Here is a 24882-nt window from a genome sequence, read left to right as displayed (position 1 = left end):
TTGTAGAATTAACAGTACAAGCATAGCTAGATATTAAAAAGGGATTTTTTCTCAAACATAACATTTTTCATTGCTGAAATAGATATAATCACAGCATCCCATACATTCAAACATATTAGAATTCGGCAATCGTTACAAACATAATTGAAATAATCTTTTTGTTAAAGACCAATAAATACATATTCGTTCCCCCCCCCCCCCCCAAAAAAAAAAAAAAAAACTCTTATGGCATGCGACAATGCTCCTTCGCGCCTTTTTACCTACAATACATAAATATATAATCAAGTCAATAAAACGAAATTGTCAAATTGACAACATTCAAATCTTATTGAAATTGAATATAAAAGAAGCTTGACTGTAAATATAAAGTAGCACAAGAGGAAAAATTTATTGTAACTATTGTATAACAGAGTTCCAAGAATGAAGCATTGATGACCTATAAATATTAACGACTTAACAATAATAAAAAGTTCAAGTTGATTAATCATACTGATGTCCATGTAAAAATTCACCAACTCGAGAACACTTCCCACCATTTTTTTTTTCCTCTAAAAACATTCAAGAGTTTTTAAAATCATATTTTGTGCCAAGGAAGGGGTCAAGTTTGTGCAAGCTGACGCCGAGGGGGTGTGTGCAGGAGGGTAGGCAGGTGTATACAAGAAGGTGGCAGGAGTGTGTGGTGCTGGTGTGCAGGGAGGCTGGTGTGCGTGCATGGAGGCTGGTGTGGTGCGTACCAAAACAGCTCCTGGAAGCAATAGAACATCACAGACAATACAGGGAAGCAGGGAACTACACCTTACAAAATTAAAAAGTTCTATAGGCTGCTTCTTCAATTGTTCATTTTCGGAAGTTACCATTTATGCTATTACCTAACTTCAGGTTCAGGTAAAATCAAGTATCATGTCAAAAGCAAGTCAACTCTACTTTGGGTCAGGTTGGGTTTCGGTTCAGTTACATCAGCTTTCAAGTTAAGTTTTGGGTCACTGTTTTGGATCCAGATTATGAATTGGGTCTGGGTTGATTTTTCCAAGCCTGGACGGCTACAGACCTCACCTCCTTAACTAGAACTATCAGTCAAAGCCCTTAGAGGTAAAAGATACAATCTAAAACAAAATTACTCCAAGCACACAACAATGTCTCAATAAGTTAACCCACATTGAGCTAACAAATAAAACCCTACCAATAATGGACTAGATTCTAAACATGAAGTAAGAAAGAATTCAGTTTGCCAAAAACTACAATTAGTTACAGAATGAACCTTGCAGGTTGGGCAAGTTGGAGAAGGTTCACCTTCCATTTCAATCAAAATGTGCAAATTATGTGAAACACTGATTTCATGCTTTCCTTTCAATAGCTTCTATCACTATTCTAGAGTAATCTTCACAAATCATGTGCCTATAGACTTCTAATCCGGCACTTACTACAGCACCTGACTCTGCATCTAAACAATTACCTCCCCCCCCCCCCACAACCCCCACCCCCTTTTAGATGAAGAAAATAATTTTTTTTAAGCAAGCAAAAAGAATTCTGGTTGTCTACTATGTGTATGCAGAATATATTTTCCAGGGATTCATTTGTGAAAACAATGCATCATCAGTGGATGTCATTGCTGGCTAGGCAAAGCACACAAGCTGAAGTTGTCAATGATTTACAGGATGTGGTTCCTTGTGCAGAAGGCTAGCCTTGGTGTAAATTACGGTGGCTTATGACATCTAAAAGATTTTGGCAGTTTTTTTTAGTTGTGTGAATGTAAATTATCTTAATTATGGAAGGATGGTGAAGATCTGTATTCAGATTCTATTATGAAATATATTTTATAAGTCTGAAAATTTTGGATGGGGAAAAATCAATGCACACATATACGAATCCAGCCATCCATGCAAGGAGAAAATAGTCTTTTCCTTTCTTATCTTATACTCAAAAACCAATGAACCCAAAACTAAGTATGCTAAGCTCAAACAGTATTTACATCAGCAGAAATGATTCTGAATGAAGAATTAGTATTCTTGGTTGTGGGAATGAATAAAATGATGAATACAGATAAGAAAATGAGTATTAAATCACTAGAGAGGGGCGGGATGTATCCAAGCAAGGGGGGGAAGGGGGGAGCCAGTGGAATGTGTGCAAGTAGTGGGCAGGGCTAGTGTGCACATAATGTAGCCATTAAAATATAAAATGCAAGGATAAAAAATTAAATGTAAAAAGTTACATACAAATATCTTGTCTAGTGCGACCGAAGCGTTTAGTGTCGTTGTAGTGAGGCATCTCCTGATGAGTCCTACTTTCACTTGCTTTTTCGTTCTTCTCCTATAGTAAAAAGGATTTAATTAATTAGATGTGTTATCTACATAACAATAAACATATAATAATGGTGTATATTTGTAGACACCCATTTGTGTCTCCCCAAAACCAAACCCAGTGATGAGTGTCTTTCACGTCGAATCATAATCGAATGAAACGAAAGTGTGGAAAGGTCTAGTGTTGCGGAAAGTTTTATTTCTTTTCTCTTCTCTCTGTTTTTGAAAACTTTATTTTGAGAAAACAGCCAATATAGTTTGGTTGGTCCATGATATGGGTCCAATAATGGTGTAGTTGGATGGGGTTTGCAAAGACCTTTCCAACGATATATTATAAGCCCGATTCCGATGAATATTGAGGAAGTTATGGCCAATTTACTAAACTGGGCCTGGTTTGAGCTTTAAGTACGGCCAACTGATCTAGGGGAGGGCCTAATATGATTTATCATTCCTAATGTAATTAGGAATGGTTTTAGTCTTCTAGAACATTCTAGAAGGTTCTTATCATTCTTAATTCAATTAGGACTCTTCAGAGTTTTAATTAGATCAAATAGCATTTTCGACTGAAATTATATTATTTTATCTTCCAGTACGGTAAAATTAATGTAATTATGTTTCTTGATGATTTATTTATTTATTGCTTGATCACCTTTATTGCATGTTTAAAGGGAATTGGTATTTGCAATCACGCTTAATAAGATATTAATAATCTTGTTAGTTTAATTTTGATTATAATTCAAGTGATCGCCAATAATAGTTTATGTGTGCATTAAATTCAACCAACATAGATTAAACAGGTTTAGGGTTAATCCTATTGATTGTATGTTAGTCAGAAAGCGCACATGAATACGAGTAGAATAAAGTAGAGGCCTATTATTAGGGCAGGTTCAATCTCTTTTAGGTTGGATTTGTACCTTCATCCCCGAACCCTATTTTGGTTCATGACCTTATGGAGTTGATGATCTCTTGGATCGTTAAGGGGTGTAACCTTCACCTCATGAACGGTTTACAAGTACCTTAAAAACTTGTTGGCGACTCTTTTGCTCTATCTTCTTCCCTTTTGGACGCCACCGTACTTTCGTGTATAATCACAGTGGGGTTCAAGCTAGTGGGATTTTAAAGGCTTGAAAATATTCCCTACAGTTTTTGGCGACTCCACTAGGGAGGATTTCTATTTTAATTCCTGAATTTGTTTCGGCAATGATTTAGAATGAGTGGATGAGACTCGAAAAGTTCTAAGTATTTCATGTGCGTAATTTTGATTAACATTGTGGCATATGCATAAAAAGGTTCTCATTGGAAAGACCATCCGTAATGAGTCAAAAACATAGGATTTTTACACGTAGGAAATTTGAGAAGTGTCTTTCACAACTAGGACTGAAATAACACCGCGCGAAACTGGAAGATTTTATCGAGCACAGAAAGTTGCTGAGGCATGTGGGAAGTAGCGTCAGGGGCCAGAGCTTGGCGCCAAACTTTTAGCCGTAGCGCCAGACGCCAGTATTGGCGCCAGGCGCTACAGTTAAAAATTGGCGCCAGTCTCCGATTGCTGGCGCCAATTTCCCCCAATACCGAGCCAGAAATATGCGTTCTAATTTTGACCGGTTTTTCGTATTGTTTGCTCGATCCTGCTTCCTGATTGAATTTTTTCTCACTTTTCTGAAACCCATATGTGTTCTACATATGGACATAACCCTCTGGGAATTCATGCTCTATCTACCCGATTGAACGCTCCTGGCAACAAAGGGTACATCTGAGAGGTTGAATTCACCAAACCATGGAAGTGAGTTTTTTCTAAAAAACTCGCGTTGTTCTATCCACGCGCATTAACCCTTCACGGTTAGGCTTCTACGCGGTGCATCTGGACAATTAACCATGTATTTTATTTAACTAAACCATATCCCGAACTTTAGAGAACTAGAGCCATGGTTAGGTTGCTAACTCATTGCATCATATTGTGCCTACTTGACTAATTGTGCATTATTTGTTGTGCATATATATTCTATGCTCCTCCTAACCGTTTGTTGATTTGTGTTGAGATTATAATTAATGACTTAAAGAACTTTGCCTAATTAATTAATTAATTAATTAATTCGAGTCAATGAAGTTTTTTCTTCTTTCAATCGGAATTGACCTAATACGACTTTAGGCATACCCCATTTGACTAATAATACTGAAAACAGTCCCAGACCGAGGCTCCAATATTGGTGCCAAAATTTGGGTTGTAGCGCCACTGTATGGTGTGTAGCGCCAGACATTTACTAAAAAGTCTGGCGCCAAGCACCATATTGTGACGCCAGTCCTTTCACTTGGCCGACAGTTCGGATTATTTGTCGAGTCATCACCTAATGTCTAATTAATCAGTTAATTTTGCTGGCAATAATGCTTAATTGAATCAATATTCGAGTTTAGGCACTAAGTCCCATGGTCTTACACAAGAGTCCAAGCATGTCACTTACACTCAATACACACACCAATACATATGTCTTGACCATGATTAAGGGAGTCTTGTGTGCGCGCGTCATTTTTCGTCATTTTTTTTAGGGGGGTAAGTCGGATATTAATCCTCCAATAAATAATAGTACTTAAGTTCCCTAAACACATGTACATTATTGCTCCCTAAAAATATGCATACCTTTTATGCATACCTTTTTTTTTTATCCCTAAACACATGTACATTATTGCTCCCTAAAAATATGCATACCTTTTTTTTCTATAAAAGCCATAAAGTCAAATTGATTCGAGTCAAGTAATTAAAACGCAAACTGGCTTAATTTACAACGCGTGGTCAAGAAAGGAAGGACGATTAATCAAAGATAACCTCTTCGTACAAGTCCAACTTTTCGACAAACCTATAGCTCGCAAGAGGAAAGCAAGAGTCATAATGGCAACTCAGGAAGAAGTTAACGATCTCAAGAACCAATTGGCTACTGTAACTGAAACACTGAAACTTCTTTCACTTAAGATCGAAGATCCCGCGAAGCAACAACAAATGGACCTCATGCAAGAAAGCCTAAGCAAGTTGTCCAGCGATTACAAGTTTCAAGAACTCACATCCCAAGGGGTCTCGGTGGATAAGAATCTTCTCCCGCAGAAGTTCAGTGCAAACGACATCCCAAAGTTTAGGGCAATCGACAACCCATACTTCCATCTAAGGGCATTTGAAACAATAATGAGTATCAAGGGTATCGATAAGAAAGTCTTCCCTTCTCTGTTCTCGCTATCTCTCGAGACCGTTTGCCAACAATGGTTCTTTTCTCTTGAAAAAGAAAAGACCTCTACCTGGGAATCCATAGCAAACGCTTTCGTTGATAGGTACAAGTGCAACGTTCAAGTCGAAACCGACCATAGAGAACTTAAAATCCTCAAACAGAAGGAGAATGAAGGCTTCACATCCTTCTTTAACAAGTGGAGAGAAACCTCAGCTAAAATGATTGAGGTACCAAGTGAAAAAGAGTCCGTGAGACTGTTCATTAAAAACCTCCAAGAAAAATATTCAAAACATCTTAAATATCAAAATAACCTTCATACCTTTAAGGTCGTTTATGATATTGGGATTAATATCGAAGATGACTTGGCTAAATCTAAAGCTGCCAACAATAACTCCAACAGTGGCTGGAAAGGAAAGAAGAACGACAATCCTTCTTCTTCCAAAACCGCCCACTCAAATAATGTTAGCACCTTTAATCTAGGTGAAGTCCTCGCCATGAATAGTCAAGGACAAAAGAAACCCTTTAGGAGAAACTTCACTCCTATTGGCATGAGTTATGACACCGCGTTCGATCGGCTAAATGTAAAAGGTCTTATAACTCCCATTGGACCATTTGGAGATCCACCAGTCGAGAAGAGGTCGCCTAATTGGAACCCCAATGCACATTGCAAATATCATCAAGGAAGGGGCCATTCTACTGAAAGTTGTTGGAAGCTTAAGGAAGCTATCCAAGACCTAATTGACAGTAACAAGCTGCCGTTGCCCCCTGCCAGTAAGAAACCGAGTATTGACAATGCACCTCTAGCTCACACATTGGCTATCTCCGATGAAGAAAACGAAGTTGACCCCTCATCTCTCATTAAGCCTGTCAAAGTAACCAACGTCGAAGAGGAAGAAGAAGAGACCTTTTTCGATGTCGAAAATAATCTTCCAAAACCAGCGAATGAGGTAGAGATACGAATACTCACACTGTATCTAAGGGAGACATCGCAACTGTTACATGAAACTCTCAAAATTTTGAATGAACTTCACAAGGAATATGATGAAGAATCTAAGAGAGAATTCACACCAGTAAAAACGACTTATGAGGCAAAACACTTTCCCTTACAAGTCACCGAAAGACCCAAGAAGAGCAATAAATTTTATACTCCAATTGGGATCCCGTATGCACAAATGTTCGAAATGCTCTCCGAGAATGGCAAGGTCAAACCTCTCGAACCGAGACCATTTGAATCATTAAAAAGGACAGACAGATATTACTGTCAATACCATCAGTCAGGAGGACACACCCTGGAAAACTGCTTCAAGTTCAAGGATTTGGTGCAGAAAAGGATTGATAGAAAGGAATTAGTCCAAGTTCAACAAGAAGAGGACATAAATGTTAATGGAGTATGGGACAGTGATGAAGAAGATGTCTATCTAAAAGACATATTAGGACCTTCACCTTCTGTATCATACACCACTAACGACATTTGGGCTGAAGAAGATTCATCAATAGATGTCCTCACAAGATCCGGAAGAATACAACCTCCCGTTTCAACACAACCTATGCCTACTGTACAACAAGTTCCCATACCTATCATCGAAGACAATGACATTGTTAAACAATTCAAGAAGACAAAAGTGGAGATGAATGTATGGAAGCTTATAGCAACATCTCGAGAACATAGGTTGGCTGTGATGAATGCTTTGGATAAAATCGGGATAGATTCTGACACCACTCCTGAGGGACTAGCTAACTTCCTCACAAGTGATCTCCCTAGTCCAATTAATCTAATCACCTTCTCTGATAAAGATTTACCCCCGGAAGGTGACAGACACTACAAGGCATTAAACCTCACGGTAGTCTGCAAAAGAATGAACGTTCCCATGACTCTTGTGGATAATAGATCGGCTATTAATGTCTGTCCACTTAGGACTGCGAGGATGCTCGGCATAAAGGATGAGGATTTAACTCCGTCCACACAAGGAATAAGAGCTTACGATAATACTCGACGTCAAGCTCTCGGCAAAATAACCTTAAATGTGACTGCAGGAGCGATAGATTATGCTACTACTTTTCAAGTAGTGGACATCAAAGCCTCATTCAATTTGTTGTTAGGACGCCCTTGGCTCCATGACCTAAAGGCCGTCCCTTCATCTCTCCACCAACAAGTGAAAGCCATAGTTGGAGGAATCCCCATCACCATTGATGCTTCGCCAATGAGGATCAAATCAATAGAGAATCCAATCATCAACGTGGAGCACGACGAAGATGATGAAGACCTATGGGGCTTTAACGAAGAAGTCTCCTTAATCCAAGAGGATGAAAGGACATCTCTTTGCCACGACCCTCATTCCAACATGATTATCAACACTATGCTAAAGAAACAAGGACACTTCCCTGGGATGACCTTAGGAAAGAAGAAGGGGATAGCAAAATCAATAGAGTCGCCTGGCTTCCCTAAACTAGATACTTTCGGACTTGGTTTCGAACCGACTCGGAAAGATCTCAAGCGAGCCCAGGACAAATTGAAAGCACGTAGGGACGCTCGCATTCAAAAGAAAGCAATTCCAATGGATCAGTACCCTGTTACGCTTAATGGTCAGTTTATAAAAGAAGGAGAGGACTATCCATGCCATGAATTTCCCAAACCATTTGTTGTAAATGGCATACGACAACCAGGATTCGAGATTTTTTTGGATTGCTATTTCACTGATGAAATCCCAACCCCCGTCCATAAGGAGAATAACCCCCATGCTTTGACTTTAACGTCATGGGATTACTGTTTGGGCGAGAAAAGAATGAGCCAGTTTATGAAGAAGATAACTCCTCACTCATTCAAACGGTCCTACAAAGCGAAAACTTCGACCCCTCAAAGCTAATTACTCCAGCTGGAGGATTATTGCAAGGGTGGTGCAAGACTATCAAGGTGACTACTCCGAGTGGAAGGAAGATATCAATCACGACAGGACAAGGGCCAATGTTTGAAGAATCGTCGGAGTCAGAGTCAGAGTCTGAGTCAGAGTCTGTCCCCATAGAATCTTCTAAGTCCTTAGCTATAATGCCTCCCCTTCCTATTTCTTCCCCTAGGATAGTTAATGATCAAGTCCCTGAGGACATATCACTCTTTGATGTAATGATCTCAGAGTATAATAATATCGCTCATTCTTCTTACTTCTCGTGTTCTTCCCTAACCCAAGACGATGAACATTGCTTAGCTAGCGATGAAAAAGATAAAGAATTTATTAAAGCAATGGAAACACTTGAAAAGAAAACACCAGTAATTGAAGAGACTGAAACAATTGACATCTCAAATGATTCAACTCATAAAAGAGAAGTTAAAATCGGACTAACATTGAACAAACAAGAAAGAACCGATTTAATTAACTTGCTTAAAGAATTTATCGATGTATTTGCTTGGTCATACGAAGATATGCCAGGCATTAACAGAGAAATAGCTCAACACACTATACCATTAATCCCAGGAATGAAACCTGTAAAACAAAAGTTGCGTCGAATGAAACCCGACGTAGCGCTTAAAATAAAAGAAGAAGTTCAAAAACAAATAACTGCAGGTTTCATCAAGGTATCCAAATACCCTGAACGGGTCGCCAACGTCGTCCCAGTTCCAAAGAAAGACAGAAGGGTAAGGATGTGTGTCGACTATCGAGATCTAAATAAGGCAAGTCCAAAGGACGACTTCCCTTTGCCACACATCGATATTCTGGTAGACAACACATCAAATCACGCGCTTCTCTCATTCATGGACGGATACGCAGGGTACAATCAAATTCTCATGGCGGAAGAAGACATGGAGAAGACAACTTTCATCACACCATGGGGCACTTACTGTTACACGGTAATGCCATTTGGGTTGAAAAACGTAGGTGCCACTTACCAACGTGCAGCAACTGCCTTGCTCCATGACATGATGCACAAAGAAGTTGAAGTATATGTCGACGACATGATTGTGAAATCAAAGGACCGTCCAGGCCATCAAGTAGCCTTAAGGAAATTTTTCGAAAGGCTAAGAAAATACAATATGAGGTTGAATCCATCAAAATGTGCTTTTGGAGTCACCTCAGGCAAGCTCTTGGGGTACGTCATAAGCTCCAGAGGAATAGAGATAGACCCAACCAAGATTAAAGCAATCATGTCAATGCCACCGCCCAAGACCGAGAAACAGATTCGAGGATTCATTGGCCGGTTGCAATACATAAGTAGGTTCATATCAAAACTAACGACGATATGCGAACCAATCTTCAAAAAGCTCAAGAAGAATGTACCAGTAATATGGGATGACGAGTGTCAAAAAGCCTTTGACCGAATCAAAGCCTATCTCGCAAATCCTCCCGTATTAGCGCCAGCACTTCCCGGAATACCTCTTAGGCTATATTTGACGGTTACCAAGGAGAAAATGGGAGCCATGCTAGCACAAGAGGTAGAAAACAAAGAGAATGCAATCTATTACGTAAGTAAGAAGATGCTCGAATACGAAACACGCTATACACCACTCGAGAAATTGTGCCTCGCTTTGGTGTGGGCCACAACTAAGTTGAGACATTACATGTTGGTGCATACCGTTTTCGTGGTATCTAAATTAGATCCACTCAAATACTTGTTCGAGAAATCAACACTCAATGGACGTATTTCAAGATGGATAGTCAACCTAGCCCAGTTTGATGTGCGGTTTATGCCACAAAAAGCTATTAAAGGATCTGTGGTGTCAGACTTTCTGGCAGATTTTCCAATAGAAGACTCGACACCAATACAGGACAATGAATTTCCAGATGAAGATTTGATGGTCACCGAAGATGATACTTGGACCTTGTATTTCGACGGAGCCTCAAACCAAAAGGGATGTGGTGTCGGAGTGCTACTAGTATCACCTAAGGAAGAACATGTCCCAATCTCAATAAAACTCGATTTCGACGTTACCAACAATGCTGCTGAATATGAAGCATGTGTGGTAGGCCTTGAAACAGCTCTGGCATTGGGAGTAAAGAAGTTAAGGATATTCGGAGATTCCTCTCTAATCATCAATCAATTATCTAAAAGGTGGAAAGTAAGGAGCGAAAGCCTAGCCCCTTACCAAACCTATCTGGAAACTCTTACCGATCAGTTAGAGAAGGTGGAATACACATATCTACCTAGAGAAGAAAATCAATTCGCTGATGCCTTGGCAAGATTAGCCTCAATGGTTAGGATTCCCACGGATATCGAGCAAATGCCTCTAACTATCGAAAAAAGACACAAACCAGCGTATATACAGACTATAGAAGACGACAACCCAGGCCAAAACGAAGATGAAGAACAAGAAGAAGAACCATGGTACACTGACATCCTCAACTATGTCACCAATGGAGAATACCCCCCTCATGCTGACAAAAGAACAAAACGAGCCTTGAGACTTTTGGCTTCTCAATATGTATTCATAGACAACGAGCTACATAAAAGGGTACCTAAAGGTCGAGCTCTCCTATGTGTAGGGAAGGTGGATGCACAAAGAATAATGAGAATGGTCCACGAAGGAATCTGTGGAACTCATGTAAATGGCAAAATGTTAGTCCAGAAAATAATGCGAGAAGGGTATTATTGGACTACCATGAATAGGGACTGCCATCAATATGTGAAAAGATGCCCTAAGTGTCAAATTTATGCCAATTTACAACACGTTCCTCCATCTTTGCTCTACACCTACACATCACCATGGCCATTCTCTACATGGGGAATTGACATAATTGGCAAGATCGCTCCTCCAGGGACAGGAGGCCATGAATTTATTCTAGTAGCAATTGATTACTTTACGAAATGGGTTGAAGCGCAATCATATGCTAAACTCACTGCAAAACATGTAGCACTCTTTATCGAGAGGAATATCATTTGTCGATATGGAGTCCCACATGAAATGATAAGTGACAATGGAACTCACTTTCAAGCCGAATGTGAAGATTTGCTACATAAATATGGTATCCAACATCATCGTTCGTCCCCTTATAGACCTCAAGCAAACGGAGCAGTTGAGGCAGCTAATAAGAATTTAAAGACTATCATCGAGAAAATGACGGAAAATTATAAGGATTGGCCTGACAAGCTTCACTTTGCATTGTGGGGTTATCGCACGTCAATCCGTACGTCAACAGGAAATACACCATTTTCTTTGGTGTATGGAATGGATGCCGTACAACCTGTCGAACTAGAAATACCATCTCTACGTATTGCGCTAGAGAGTAAACTCGATGAAATCGAATGGACTAGGGCACGATATGAAGAATTGATCCTACTCGACGAAAAACGACTAGAAGCTCTACATCACACTCAGTGCTATCAAACTCGTATGGCTAGACATTTTAATAAGAAGGTCAAGACAAGAAATATCAAAGTAGGAGATTTGGTATTAAAGGCGCTAAGGAAAAATGTTTTAGATCCAAGGGGAAAGTTTAGACCAAATTGGTCTGGCCCCTACATTGTCAAAACAATCCTATCAGGTGGTGCAGCAAAATTAACTGACATGGATGGCAATGAATTCTCAAACATGACCAATATTGACCAACTTAAAAAATAATACCCATAATTACTTGAGTAGGACACTCAAAGAGCTACGTTCGGCCTGATTCCTTATGAAAGGATACGTAGGCAACCCATTACGGGTGCGGCCACTTTATTTTTCGACACCTTTGCATTCCAGAATCAACTAGAAGTCAACAAAAAGTCGAAAAGCTACTGGCGTCGCAGAACAGAGCCTGGCGCGAGAAATAGGACATTAGCGCCAGACGATGGTATTGGCGCCTAGCGCTAGACCTCATTAGCTGGCGCCAATCTGAAATTTCCGGCGCCAGATCGGAAATAAAATATGGGAAAATTTCGGTGTTTTTCGGAAAATTTTCGACTTCCGTACTCGAAGAATTTCTGGAATATTATTTTTTTTTTTCGGTTTTTCATTGCTTTAATAAAATAAATTTAAAGTAACAATTTAATTGAAAGCTGAAATTTCATTAATGAAATAAAATTACATTGTTAATGGAATTTAAATAAGGCTGAAATAAATTAACTTTAAATTAAGAATCTAATAAATCTAAAGCTAAGCAATGTTCTAGTCTTTCTTCTCCTTCTTTGCCCATTTCCAATTCTTTTCCGTTTCCTCCTCTTCATCCATTACTTTAGCTAGTAGGCATCCTTTAGAGGACCTACATTCAATATTAGAATAGATTGTTTCTCCTTCAGCTAGCACTCCATGCTTCTTTTCCACCCAAGCCTTCTTGTCTGTAGCTTTCCTTTTCCCCTTGTCTTTAGTAGTATTCTTCTTCTTAGGCATTGTAGGTGTCTTGAACTCAATTCTTGCACCTAAGCGTTCCTTGGCCGGCGTCACTCTGTCACCTAGACGATTCTTCACATCGGTTCTACCTTGATCAATTGAAGACTTCTTCAGCAACCACTTCTTTACATCATTAGGTAAAGAAGGGGGAACCTTTTGGGTAATCACTTCCCATAAAGGTCTAGCGCTCCAGTAAGTGTTAAATTTATCTACTTCTTGAGATATGGGATACTCATAAGGAGGACGAAGATCCCCGGAAGGAATATTTTGAAGCAAGCCATATTGTCTCTTTACTCTGCAGGGGTAATAATATGTCACGCGAGACAAGTTTTGAAGATGACAGAAAGGTTGCTTGTTAACACCAACCATCCTTTTTATTTTCCACCATGGGACGACCCACTTAATAGCGAAATCATGTGATTCAAAGACTTTCTTCCACCCATGGCGCCCAATTTTAGGGATGCGCTTCTTTCTCCTCACAAAGCAAGTGGGCGTATAGTTTTCAATGTCGTCCGGAGGGCTAATTAATCCTAGCCTCTCCATTAGCCACATCTGTAAAAAAGAAGTTTCAATGCAAATAAATTAATATTACAATACAAAAATATACTTTTTGATTTCCGTAATTAAAAATATTATTTTTCTACCTGTAATAAAATTGGAGAACCGCGAAAAGATGCTTTTGGGTCCCTTTTCAATTCATCTAGACTAATCATAGTCTCTCCAACTATCAATGGCATTGGATTTCTCCCTGATTCAATTTGTTCTAGCACAGTGGTTATAATTGATTGACCCTCGTTAATTTTACCACTACTAAGACAATATTGATTAAGCATGCAGAATAAGAACGCCCTTCTTCTATATATGTGGAAAGATTCAGAAAGCGGTTTATCAAAATAATAGCGTGCGAATTCTTTTAAGTTCACTACATTACCATCTACTATTTTTGATAAATCCTTTTCCTTCAAGTTAAAGAAGCGCTCAAAATCCTTATAGTAATATGCATCTACTCTAGGGATTACTACCAAATCTATTGCAGGGAAGCCTAAAATAGCACCAAATTCCTCTGGCAAAGGGCTAATTTCATCATACCCTATTCTAAAACAATGTGTATCAATGTTCCAATATTCTAAAGCGGTATGTATGAAGTCTATGTCTAGATCTACCCCTTTAATACCATAAATTCCCCCCAAGTGAAATAAATCCAATTCTTTTCTTTCTCTAGTATTGAGAGATCGACACCATTCATGAGAATATTGGGTGAAAGTTTTGGTGGCTAAAGACATGATTATTATTTTTTCTAAAGAGGAGAATAATTTTTTTCGCTGGAATTATGTGAAGAATCGGCTGAGCAGGGGGCTATTTATGCACAAATTACGAGGAATTTCAATCTGAATGAAATACAGAGTCAGCGTCAATTGGCGTCACACACCCGAAGTTGGCGTCACCCATCTGCTATTGGCGCCACACGCTAGAAATAACGCCTGGCGCCACGCGCCACAGGCTGGCGCCAGCGGGCGCTAGGTCAGCAGGACAGCCGCGAGTGCTCAGTTTGCGTTTTGTTATTAAATTGGAGTCGGTTAATGACTTTATGGCCCCGTTTTAATTTCTTCTAAATATTTTTCTATCCTTTTCTTAATTAATTAATAGCAATTATTTGTAGTTAATTTTATTTCATTTTTTGGATTTTATGTTAAAATTCAAAAATCAGCTTTTTTCTCCGTTTTATTTTTCCTTTTTATTTTTCTTTTTGGGGGAGAGAGTCGGATAATACCCTCCATCAATAATAAAAATGACGGAATTTTTGCGCAAAATTGTTATCACACTTGCACACACTAACATAAAGTACAAAGTGTCTAAATAATAAGTCAAAGGCAAAGTTCTATAAAAAGTCAAAATAAAATGCATATACAGAAATGAACTACGGCGCCGGAGGACGTAGGCCCATCATGCCATAAAACTGCGCCGTCCGAGGAGTCACCTCTCCACCAGCTCCGGCCTCAGCACCAGCTCCAGCCTCCGTAGGAGGAGGGAAACTCAAAACAGGACCGCTCCAGCCAAGGTCAACCTGAGGCTGAGATCGCGGAGGCTGCTGCGATGACGAGCCAACCTCGTACATCCCACCACCTCTAAAAGCCGAGGTAGCCTCTCCTACCGGTGCAGCAGGAGCACCCTCAGAAGAAGACCCTGAGCCCTCAGCAACATCGACTCGAGCAGCCTCAAAACGACCACCTCTACCTCCAGACGAAGTGCGACGACGTCTCGAGCTAGACCTCGCCGGCTCTCTCCGCCCCTCAGGCCTCGTACGGGTGTGAGAAACGATCGGCTGACCCTGCAAAAAGAATTAAATCAGAAACAAGGTAAAACTGAAGCATAGTACAGAAATAATGAGTAAAGAAAAGTTACCTCTCGGACAGTGTCGTCTCGATGACAGGTAACCGCATTCCTCATCCGAACGAGTTGGCTCCGGAAGGCGTCTATGCATCGTGCCATAGCCGAAACCACCTCGCGTGAGAACTGTCAAGGAAAGTTAAGTAAAAATGCATGATAACTGAATACAAGATTCTGAAGTTAGAACTAGACTTACCCTGGTCTGGTGACGAGGAATCGACCGCTCCACGAAGCGCTCGCCCTCAGGAGCCGGAGAAATCATCTCCTCGATCGGCCCGTACATCCCCTGGTAGTGGATGGACATACGGGGTGGCACAAACTCAGTGGGACCATCCTGACAAAACAGAAAGAAATCAGCAAGGTATTACTTGGGGGCTACTCAGTAAAAAACAAAAGTTAAAGATCTTACCCTCACATCCTCGGCCGGTACAGGGGCTGGAGCCAACAAAGGAAGTAGCTCCTCAGCATAACTCCGCCCAAGGATCACATGGGACCGCCAGAGGGAACCAGACTCCTCAGCCATGCTCGACAACTCTCTCTCGTCAAACATGTGACGTGGTGGAGGAGCAGGAACAATAAAAATATCGGAAGAGTGTTGTCTAGCAACTCTCTCTCCTAAGTACACAACCGCTCCATAGGTCCCCAGAAATTAGCGGCGCTCAGCAGAGTACTGTGCGGCTAATCCAGGGACTGTCCAACCACCCCATGGTCGGTATACTACCTCAGGTCCCTATAGAAATACTAATTGGGTAAGAACATGTCTAAAACATCACAGAAGAGCAAGATAAACACTAAAAGTCATACCGAGATGATCCGACTCCGGACATGTGCAGTAGACAGGTCCACATGGTGGCCGCCCCAAGAGGCGCTCACCGGATACCCCCTCGGCGATGGTCTCGCCGGCGCAATGGAAGGAAAATACTCATAGAACAAGATCTACAAAAAAATAAAAAATAAAAAAAATAAAAAAAAAAAAGAGCCAAAGCATGAATAAATGCTAGCTAACATGTAGGGCTAAACTTTATAGGGAATAATGTTTACCTCTACGACTTTCCAGAAAGCAGACAGAGCAACGTTCATCCTAAAGGACCGATGGCGACACGAGTCCCTCAGTGCACGAACGAAGTCAGTGTAGGCCAAGCTGGCCCAGTCATAAGTCATGATCCGCCGGAGATCGCGAACAGCAGGGAGGTAGTAAAGCAATGCCCTACTACCCCTGTCAGGGGAGAATGTCCCTGACAACAACATCAGCACAAAGATGCGCACCCGCTGCTCTCGGGTGGTCGCATCGTCATCAAGAGCCGCTGCCAGCGTCGAGCGGCGAATCCCCCTAGCACTGAACTGAGTCGTCTCGACCTCAGCTCGGGCCCGAACAGCAATCAGCCCCAACAGTTCCTCGACCTCTGGAGAAAAGACGTCGATACTGCCGTCGAATGGCAGCGGCACAGAAGAGAACTCCAGTCCTGTGATGAGACTGAAGTCTGTAGGAGTGACCATCATCTCACCCCATGGAAAATGAAAAGTGTTGGTGGTATCCCAGAAGAATTCCACCAGAGCACGTACTACGTGGTGACCCCCGCTGGAGGCAACCATAGCCTCGGAGGTCTCAAACAGGGCAACTAGTCCGCAAGACTCCCATAGGAGTCTCGTCTCTCGATCTCTGGCGATATGCATCCTATACAAATCGCCTAGACCATCACAGCCAGAGCCGTGATGCCGTATCCTCCCAGGCTCGCTTCCCCGTCTCACCCTCTCAGAAATATGGTGGACAGGGGCAAAGAACAAGGTCTGCTCATCCCACTCTAGGAACCGACCAAGTGAAGTGGACGGTGTAGTGTCGTCTTCCACGGGCTCATGCTCCCGTCTAATGTTTCGGGACCGTGAACCCGAGCCTCGTTGTCTAGCCATGCTACACTGTGCAGAATCATCATAAATTAAGGTTCTATAGTATCTAAAGGTTTGCCTAGCCGCATGATACTATGTTCGCAAAAAAAAAAAAAAACAGAGTACGTAGTACTAAAACAGAGCACAAATTCAAATTGAGCATGACAGTATTTTTTTCAAGCGATCAAACAATTTCTTGCAACACTATAGTGATTATTGTGACAAATTGAACAAAAATTGCTAGCAAAAAATATCAAGAACGAGCCGCATTGTTCTTCACGACCTTAAGAGGTTCAACAATGGTGGATTGCTCGTTTCTTCACCGAATTGAGTCAAACAAGTCTCAAATTACTCCCAAGGCAATATACAAACATAAACAAGCAATTTCATGGCATAAAACTTGATAAACAAAGCAAATTGAGCATTATAAGTTTCGAATTTTCATGAAATTCGTGAATGAACATGCCAATAATTCATAAAAACCGGTGTGAGTTAGAGGAAAACTTACATAGATCGGGAATATGGATGAGAAGAGCTTTGATTTGCGACAAATTTGAGCGAATTCGGTTGAGAAACGAATGAGCAACGATCAATTGAAGTTTCGACTTCTTTCGAGCAGCGTTCGCAACAAACCAGAGCACGAAATGAACTGAAAATGGGAATTTAAAGTGATTCCCGTGCTGGCGCCAGTCCCTAGGCATCGGCGTCACATTCTGTGCTTGGCGCCAGACGCCAATTTCAGCGCATGGCGCTAATGCCATAAGGCTGGCGCTGATTGTTTTTCAGCGACGCCAAAGCAGCCAGCCACCTGATGGGGTTGTGCTAGCTTTCTGCAACATATATTGGGTTCCTTAGTACGCCAGTTAGCCCCTCTAAGCAATTTGACATGATTAGGTAATCGGCTTGATTACGTAAAGTGATCGACCTGATAAAAAGATCGTCTCACTTAGCTTAAAGCGCCTAAGCATTGGCTCATTAGCAAAAGGCACCGACATATTGGTTCGTTAGCATAAGGCACCGACATACAGGTTCAAGAGCATAAGGCACCGACATACGGATTCAAGAGCATAGGGCACCAACATATAGGTTCAAGAGCAAAAGAGCGCCGACATATAGGCATAGCGAGAGCAAAGTTCAGGCAAACTTTTAAAGATCGACAGGCGTGGATCTTCGGTATTTTCCTTTGGTAGATTATCGCATCAAGTGAGGATGACTTCAAGAGAAGATATCTTCGGCGGAAAGTTGTCATGGACAACTGAAGGTAATTTCAGGGCGAAATTGTCTTCGATCATAGTTCCTGAGGCATGGAAGATGATCGTAATGCGGATGAGAATTATTTCAAGAGAAATAATTTTCGATGATATTCCCTTGGACGAGGAATATTATCACAGCGGAGAAGGTAGTTTCAGGCGAAGCAATCTTCTAATTTGGAAGCAGTTACAAGGCGTAGCGGTTTTCAGGCGGGATGGCATTCTCTAGCTTGCAGGAGGTCATCAAATCAACGGCAGCAACAATCGGTTACTTTCAGAGACGTGTGCTCGACGGTGCAAGATACGCGTTTCTTAACTCTTTTATCTGTTTGACTAATGCTATTTTTGCAGGTATCGGCGTTACAAGATTGATTTAGGATTGCAGAACATTCTGAATCATTCTCCGTCCCTATCGATACTTTGACTTTCGTTTTCGAAACTTGCGTTTCTCCAAACTCAGTCAAAGTGGGGGCTTCTGTAGACACCCATTTGTGTCTCCCCAAAACCAAAACCAGTGATGAGTGCCTTTCACGTCGAATCATAATCGAATGAAACGAAAGTGTGGAAAGGTCTAGTGTTGCGGAAAGTTTTATTTCTTTTCTCTTCTCTCTGTTTTTGAAAACTTTATTTTGAGAAAACAGCCAATCCAGTTTGGTTGGTCCATGATATGGGTCCAATAATGGTGTAGTTGGATGGGGCTTGCAAAGACCTTTCCAACGATATATTATAAGCCCAATTCCGATGAATATTGAGGAAGTTATGGCCAATTTACTAAACTGGGCCTGGTTTGAGCTTTAAGTACGGCCCAGTGATCTAGGGGAGGGCCTAATATGATTTATCATTCCTAATGTAATTAGGAATGATTTTAGTCTTCTAGAACATTCTAGAAGGTTCTTATCATTCTTAATTCAATTAGGACTCTTCAGAGTTTTAATTAGATCAAATAGCATTTTCGACTGAAATTATATTATTTTATCTTCCAGTACGGTAAAATTATCAGATTTTCGAAAACGCGTTGAATTTCGAATTGGCGTCCAACCCCAGGCCTTGGCGCCTGGAACCAGGATTGGCGCCAGACGCCAGCTTTGGCGCCTGGCGCTAGCCACTGGTCCTGGCGCCAATGAGCCAGGGCTGGCGCCAATGTGTTTTTGTGGTCTTCAGACTCTGTTTTGATAAATTATCTCTTTTGGATGATTTTCTCTATAAATATCGTATCAAAAACTTCGTTTTCATTCATCAACAATCATCAATTACCATTCATTAATTCTCTTCATCTACAAACAAATCATCTTTTTTCATCAATTTTCAATAATATTAATTCTTTCATCTTTCTTTTCTTTGCTTTTTTTAATACAAAATTCCGCATTCGCAAGATCTTGAAACACCTAGCCATATTCGAAGTTGCCTTCGCCCTAGACGTGAAAGGTTTTAATTTCTGAGGGTTTGGTCCCAAATCTCTCTTTCAATTATTTAATTTAATTATTTTGATTATTATTTTCCTTGAAGTTACTAACGTGTGTATTTTGTAATTAGAAAGAGGTACGAGGCATCCACGTAAGTACTTTAATGGTTTAATTGATATTATGATGTAGAAATCATGCTTAGATTGTTATTTTGATTCCTAATGTTATGTTAGGGCGTTTTGATCTTCCTAGTATCATGTCTAGGGTAACTTTAATATGAAGTATGATGAAAAGTACGATGCTTCCTATATTCTTCCTAATATGTATGATTGTTAGTATCATGTTAGGGCTAAAGACTTGATTTTTATTGCTTAGTGATATGCTACGGTTTGTTATTAATCTTGTTAGTATCATGCCTAGGATCTTGCTATGCTTTAACATGATTATGATTATTATTATTATTATTATGATATGATTATAATTATTATTCATGATATGGATTATTTATTTATTATGTTGCTTGATGATTTATTTATTTATTGCTTGATCACCTTTATTGCATGTTTAAAGGGAATTGGTATTTGCAATCACGCTTAATAAGATATTAATAATCTAGTTAGGTTAATTTTGATTATAATTCAAGTGATCGCCAATAATAGTTTATGTGTGCATTAAATTCAACCAACATAGATTAAACAGGTTTAGGGTTAATCCTATTGATTGTATGTTAGTCAGAAAGCGCACGTGAATACGAGCAGAATAAAGTAGAGGCATATTATTAGGGCAGGTTCAATCTCTTTTAGGTTGGATTTGTACCTTCATCCCCGAACCCTATTTTGGTTCATGACCTTATGGAGTTGACGATCTCTTGGATCGTTAAGGGGTGTAACCTTCACCTCGTCAACGGTTTACAAGTTCCTTAAAAACTTGTTGGCGACTCTTTTGCTCTATCTTCTTCCCTTTTGGACGCCACCGTACTTTAGTGTATGATCACAGTGGGGTTCAAGCTAGTGGGATTTTAAAGGCTTGAAAATATTCCCTACAATATTATTACCATAACTGTTTCATCACTCCAATAGTCAACAAAGAACTTCCATTCAATTTTAGTCAAATGACTAGGCTTATTTTTGAGACATTCATCTTTTGTCTTTAACTCTTTATAAAATCCTTTGAATTCAATTTGTTCCTTGCAACTCTAAATAGAGCTTGTGCATGTTTGTTTTACAATACTCTCCCACCTATTTTCATGATCATCAAATGACCAGTTCTCAAGCAAAAGATAAAAATTAGAAAATTAATGCTCAAAGGGAAATTGGCAATGTTTACTAATGAATAAGTGAAAGAAAAAACCTAATAAACAAGTTTATTATGATAACATATTACCGTGATGTAAGCAGGCTCACACACACACACACACACACACACACACACACACACACACACACACACACACACACACACACACATATATATATATATATATATATATATATATATATATATATATATATATAACAAGCAGGCTCACAGCAGCGGATCACAGTGCAGCAGCTGGCAGCAGGTTGCACCGACAGTGTATGCATGTAGTGAATACTATATAGTACACGAGCAGAAAATCAAACATGGATTTCTACATTCACAGCTACTCTTAGATATCATGTGCAATTAGCATGGAGACTATCACTAAAATGTCAATCAAAGGCTGCAACTAATTGTACTCATCAATTTTCAATTTTCATATCACTAGTCTAGCTTTCTAAGGTACAAAGTCATTTACCAATATTTAACTATCAAGTAATTCAAACACTTTTCTCTCACTAAGACCACCAAAGAGAAAGAAGGAACAACTCAACAAAGGTGAAAAATTGGAACATCATATGAAACTAAAATGGCCTAATGGCCACCAAGACTGTCAAATAGATAATAATTAAAGAGAATCAGAAATTCAAACACTGCAGGCTACCAATACCCCTATCCTTAGTGGAGTATTAATGTTGTTTTTCTGCTTTCACTCAAGTTGCCTCCTGGCATTGTCTTCAAAAGCTGCTGGCCGCTTCCTCCACCGTGAATACACTTGTAGTATTACACCCCAAAAAAGCAAATAATGTATCAGAAAATTGAACAAATTTAACCCAAAAAATAAAATTAATTACCGTACAAATACCAAATTAATTAAACTAAATCAGCTAAGGAACCATCTCGAAATTAAGAAAATAAAATTAACCCAAATCAACTGAGCCATACAAAATTCACGACATTGTTCAAAGTTAGTTTTTGCATGTGAGTTACTACTTGAATCACTTAGATCCATATCATAACCAGCAAAGTAGTATACACTTATTAGATAACAAAAAGCCACAAGCCATAGCATCAAATAACCATGTTACAAGCTTCACAGAGATAGCATCGGCAGCTCTTTGGATCAATCAACAACCAAAAAAATGCACGAAAGTAGCAACAAACTATGGCAGTCTTAGCTTTAAAGCCAGACAAGAAGGCCGACATCACAAAGTTAATAATCATGTCTAAGCAAGAACATCTAACTTGCTCCTAAATTCTTGAAGTAGAAAAAATCATGAAGTAATGTGTCTTCATTTTGGTGGCCTAAATCACTTTGCCTACTCTGGGCACTAGTTCAGATAGGAAGGACAACATTCCCCTACACCTGCCACTTCACTGCACCTGCACCCTCCCAACTTCTTCCCCTTCCCTGCATATGCCATTCTGCCCCCCCCACCATACAACCACCCCATAAAATGCAACCCCTCCCCACATACATCACCCACCAGTCCACCACACAACCTTATTATAATGCTTTAAATTGAATACACTTTAATCATTAAAATATAATTAGTTTTTTTAGAGAGATTATATTTTCTAATAATTAATTTGTTTACGAGAACACAATAAAAAAAATGAAAATGAAACGCATGCAAACAGTTATCAGAAAAAAAGAGATTATATTATACACAGAAATAGAATCAAAGTAATTACTTTTTACAGAAATTAACTTTTTTTTTTTTGAGAGATTACAGAAATTAAATTAATTACATGAAATTAGGCAAGATGCTATACAAAATAACTAAAATGAAAGATAAATAATTAGACAATAAAAGAACTTGCAAAAAATACTGAGATTAAAGTAGAAAGTATTAATAGATTATAAGAAACTGAATCAGAATAATGAAAATCCAAATTGCAAAAAAGAAATCAAGCAGCAAGAGTCAGTAAATAGATCTTACCTTGAAATTTTGTTGAAGATGTGATCTTGCGAGTATAATCGACTCTTAGAATTAGGGATTCTCGGATTTTCGAACGGAAATCCTTCTGCAACGAGGGTTTTTGTTTTGAGGCAAAATTAGTGGATTTTTCTTATTTTGTTTTTTCTTTTTCTTATAATCAAATTGGCGGCTAATGATTTTTTGTGCTAAAAATTTTGAGTTTTTTTAATTAACCGCCTAATAGCCAGCTCTACTAGAAAAGTAAATTTTGTTTGTTTTTTTTTTTTTTTTTTTTTTTTTTTTGTAGAGTAATGATGATCAATTGATCATTTTTAGGGGTCAATTCGGGTCAACGGTTCAATTTTGGGTTACATTTTATCGGTTTCATGTAATAATGGGTTTGGTTATAGCGGGGTCAAAGAGCTAATACGTTGGTTCGGGTCGTTTTTTAAAGTTACCGGGTCATCAGTTCAGTTTGTTTATATTTATTACGGGTTTTATTCCAATCGAGTCTAAAACAGGTCAATTCATTTTTAATCAATTAAGTCAAATCAGTTAGAGTTATTCTTATGATCCGATTCGATTTGATTCATTCATCAACAAGATGTTGAGTTAAAATTAGGGTCGAATAAGTAACAAGTCAGGATTAATTTGGGTTTCAATGTGTTAGAACGAGTTTGTGTGATTCTCATATTTGGGTCAGGTTCTGGTCATTATTTTCTTGAGTTCAAATATACTTAGTCATGATGATAAAGTTCGTTCTGTTAAAATATTCGGGTCGGGTCAACTAACTTTTGACTACTCTATATATAACTAATGTAAGATTTTGTTACATTAGAAACAAAGTTAATATAATTTGAATCTTGAGTTGATAGAAACAAGAACTATATGTATTGGAACAAGTAGAAACATAATTGTGTTTTATTACATTTAATAATCAATGAAACTTGCATGCATATTTATGTAACCTAATTAATACTATATGTTGTCTTGACAGTAACTTAATTATTATTATGAAGAAATTAGTACAATAACAACCGATTCTTATAATATCTTATTGTTTTCTCAAATGAATATATTGTGGTTTACCTAAGATTTTAAGAATTATACATATACTTTCCTTCAAATTTGAAATAGATGGAGTTATTTATATCATTTTCCTTAATTATTTACACTATCTACTACTCTAATTTTTATTTTTATTTTGACAAGTACTCTAATTTAATGTGGTTGTGTAAAATTATAGGCGATAATGTATAAATATGTAATTGATGATCACTTATCGATCTGAAAAGTAAGCTAAGTGTTGAAAACATGCGTTATGAAATAAGGTTATAAAGACATGTAAGAACAATATCGTTTGATTATAACTATTATTACATAATTTTATCATTTTATTGTTAAAAACATGTACAACAATATAATTTTATTAAAAATACTATCTTAACGATCTTAAATAAAATGATTAGAAATATATTATTTTATTGTTAAAACATGTTTGAATCGAGTCATTTTAACACGTTACTTGTTAATAAAACCCCTTTAGCCACCGCATAGAGTATAAAGCTCAATCAATATGATCTCAAATTAAACCTGCATTAACCTAAGAAAACCCGCTCCAAAATCGATGTGTTTCAAACCAACTTGATTTAAACTCGAGTCATTTCTAATGCGGATTGTTTATAACCTAAAACGAATACATATCGTACAAAAACAAAATTGAATCCGAACGAACCTGTTTCTAATCACAACCGAATTGACTCCACTTATAAGCTAAATGAACTAGGTTCAACCCTAAGTTTGAACATTTTTACTTTTTTGACCCGATCCGAACAAAATTATTTCTTACAAATTTTCAAACCGAATTACTAATTCAGTTTGGCTCAATTTTATTCGAATTACCTATAGCAAATTGTTATACACGATCTTC

At 38.9% G+C, this 24882-nt stretch overlaps 1 long non-coding RNA gene across 1 annotated transcript; it reads right to left on the bottom strand.

Annotated features, from left to right (window-relative positions):
- Positions 1 to 222: 222 nt before the first annotated feature.
- LOC145613118 (uncharacterized) lies at positions 223 to 23224 on the bottom strand. Its single transcript, XR_014106869.1, has 4 exons — positions 22974 to 23224; positions 21701 to 21804; positions 2214 to 2307; positions 223 to 260 (listed from the first exon to the last, which is right to left on the bottom strand). It is a non-coding gene; the product is annotated as an uncharacterized LOC145613118 (long non-coding RNA).
- Positions 23225 to 24882: the final 1658 nt, after the last annotated feature.

Source organism: Chenopodium album, chromosome 3, assembly GCF_948465745.1.
Source record: "Chenopodium album chromosome 3, dcCheAlbu1.1, whole genome shotgun sequence".
In the NCBI taxonomy this organism is placed as follows: domain Eukaryota; kingdom Viridiplantae; phylum Streptophyta; class Magnoliopsida; order Caryophyllales; family Amaranthaceae; genus Chenopodium; species Chenopodium album.
The sequence above is the reverse complement of the archived record's forward strand: the minus strand, read 5'-3'. Positions and strand labels throughout refer to the sequence as shown.